A 3,027-nucleotide genomic window follows, 5' to 3' on the forward strand; every position below is an offset into this window, starting at 1 on the left:
ATGGAAATCAGAATAATCAGTGTTCCTACTCATACAGATGATGGGAGAACATAGCTGAGGTTTGAGGACCTTACCAATGCTTAATTGGAACTGTCCCCTGCGACATTTCAGGTCTGCCCCAGAGGGGCAACGCCCGCCCCACTAAGCCTCTGGGAAAGTGGAGCAAGCAGATCAGAAAGCACCAGCCTGTGCAGGCAGGCAGGTCCCGAAAGAGAAGAAGGGAGGAGGCCAAGGCAAAGATGCACAGGTTATTGATGCAAGCTCACCAGTTAAGTCAGTCTCTTCTCCAATGGGGAGCAACAAGTAAGAGATGAGGAAAGAAGCCAGGAGTATTTAAGAAATCTTTCCACATTCATGGTGGGAGATTAAGTGTCCCCTCCCCCAACTCTCCCTAGCTTTTTGTTCTCTTAACCATTAAGCACCTGGCCAGCTGGGGATACAGCTCTTCCCTTTGGGAAAGGAGATCAGTGGTCTGTTGAGATTCTCTCCTTCCTGGAGCCACTTTCCTGATACACTTCTCACTGGGGGTATCCTACTAGGATTAATGGTGGACAGTGTTGATTGTTTTGCTTCCAGAAACAGTTAAGAATCATACGTTAATCATGGGTAGCCTGAAACCTGGATCAACATGGCTGGAGAAAAATGCAGAACCCTGGGGAATGATCTTACTTTATATTCTTGGCAATGAACCTCGAGTGGGTTCTTACTGCTGCTGCCAGTTATAATACATTTCCCTAGTACGTTCATTCTCCCACTCTCCTAGACAGCTGGGTTTTTTTCCCCCAAAGATTGTATTTATTCATTTGAGAGAGAGAGAGAGTGAGAGCGAGAGAGATCACAGAGAGGAAGAGGGAGAAGCAGACTCCCCCCTGAGCTGGGAGCCCAGTGTGGGGCTCGATCCCAGGACCCTGGGATCATGACCTGAGCCAAAGGCAGACACTGAACTGACTGAGCCACCCAGGAGCCCTAGACAGCTGTTTCATACCGTCTCCTGTCTTCTCAAACTCCAACATCTCCTTTCCCATCCTCACTCTCAGCTGATGGCCTTGCTTGCAATCTCACTGAGAAAATAGAAGCACTCATCAGAGATTTGTCGTAGGCTCATGTCATTATATGGGCCCACCTACTGATATCTGTGCTCATTATACTGTGCCTTGTTTCTGGACTCACTGCCCCTGCTCCTACCAGAGGCACTCTCCCTGTACTCCAGAGCTGGTGACCTCTCCCTACTTAAGGACAGTACTCCAACAATTCTTCATGCTCCTACATCATCAGTTTTTCTGTCTTTACTGGAGCTTTCCCATACTGAAGCATTCCCCTATCCTAAAAACATAACAAAATAAAACCCTCTCTCCACTTCCTCCATGTACTGCCCAGTCTCTCTCTCCTGCTTACAGCAAAACTCCTTGGAAGAGTTAACCATATTCCCTATCACCAATTCCTCTCCTGTTTTCTCACGAGCCTGTTTTTTTTTTTTAAGGTTTTATTTATTTATTTGAGAGAGCGAGAGCAAGAAAGCACAAGAAGGGGGAGGGGCAGAGGAAGAGGGAGAAGCAGACTCCCCGCTGAGCAGGGAGCCCGAGGCGATGTGGGTCTCCATCTCAGGACCCTGGGATCATGACCTGAGCCTAAGGCAGGTGCTTAACCCACTGAGCTACCCGGGTGCCTGCAGGAGCCCATTCCAATTAGTCTTTTGCCCTTATTCCTGCATCAGAATTGCACTTATCACAGCCATCAGTGACTTCCTCATTGCCAAATCCAATTACTGATTATCACTTCTCATCTTATTTGTCCTATCAGCAGCATTTGACAAAATGTATTACTTTGTTTTCCTTGAATGCTCTCTTCACTTGGCTTGCAGGACACCGCATTCTATTTCTCTGGCTCTTCTTTCTCAAACATCTTTGCTATGCTCACCTTGTTTTCCTGACGCCTAAACATTGGAGATTCATAGGGCTCAATCTTGGCACCTCTTCTCTTTTGTAAGTGCTACACTCATGCTGTTAACTCTTAAATGTAATTTCTCCAGCCTAGACCTCTCTATGGAACTCCACATTCATATATCCAACCACTTAGCAGGTATCTCCACTTGAATGTCTGATTGACAACTCAGACTTAGCATGTCCAGAGCTCTTGACCTGCTCCCCTAAAACTGCTTTTCCTAGTCTTCTCTATCTACCTTAATAATAGCACTTCCATTCTTTCAGTTGCTCAGGCCTTTTATACCTTGAAGTCAGTTTTGATTCCTGTCTTTATCTTACAATATTAAAAAAAAAGTTCATCAGCAGCCCAGTTGTCTCTACCTTCAAAAGATATCCATAATCCAATCACTTCTTACTGCCTCTACTGTCACTACTCTAGTGGAAGGCACCATATTTCTTTCCTGCATTATTACGGCTTATTAGCTGGTCTCTAGCTTTGTCTCTTGCCTCTCATCTTACCTCCAAAGTTTATTTTCCACATCATAGCCAAAGTGATTTTCTTTTCTTTTCTTTTTTTTTTTTTAAGATTTACTTATTTATTTGAGAGAGAGAGAGACTGTCTCTGCAGGGGGGGCGAGGCACAGGGAGAGGGAGAGAATCCAAGCAGACTCCATGCTGAGTGTGGAGCCCGAAGTGGGGCTCAATCTCATGACCCTGAGATCACCACCCGAGCCCAAACCAAGAGTCGGACGCTTAACCGACTGTGCCACCCAGGCATCCCCCCAACTTTTTTTTTTTTTAAGTAAGCTCTATGCCCGACGTGGGGCTTGAACTCATGACCCTAAGATCGCGAGTCACATGCTCTACTGACTGAGCCAGCCAGGCACCCCTACAGTGATTCTCTTAAAACCTAAGTGATGTCATGCCACTCCTCTGCTTAAACCCTCCATTCCCCCAGAGTAAAAGACCAAGCCATCTGTCCACTTCAGGGCCTGCATGAGCTGGTTCCCTGTTACCTCTCTGCCCTCATCTCTTACTGCTCCTCCCCTTGTCCACTCCTCTCCAACAACACAGGACATGTTGCTGTTCTTCAGACTCCCTGGGC

At 46.6% G+C, this 3,027-nt stretch overlaps 1 non-coding gene across 1 annotated transcript; it reads right to left on the reverse strand.

The window, feature by feature from the left end:
- Nucleotides 1-2,734: 2,734 nt before the first annotated feature.
- TRNAA-CGC (transfer RNA alanine (anticodon CGC)) lies at nucleotides 2,735-2,807 on the reverse strand. The gene has a single exon. It is a non-coding gene; the product is annotated as a tRNA-Ala (tRNA).
- Between the last annotated feature and the right edge of the window lie 220 nt (nucleotides 2,808-3,027).

This window comes from Eumetopias jubatus, unplaced genomic scaffold (assembly GCF_037043125.1).
Source record: "Eumetopias jubatus isolate StellerSeaLion01/CBP00866 unplaced genomic scaffold, mEumJub1_p1.0 scaffold_11, whole genome shotgun sequence".
In the NCBI taxonomy this organism is placed as follows: domain Eukaryota; kingdom Metazoa; phylum Chordata; class Mammalia; order Carnivora; family Otariidae; genus Eumetopias; species Eumetopias jubatus.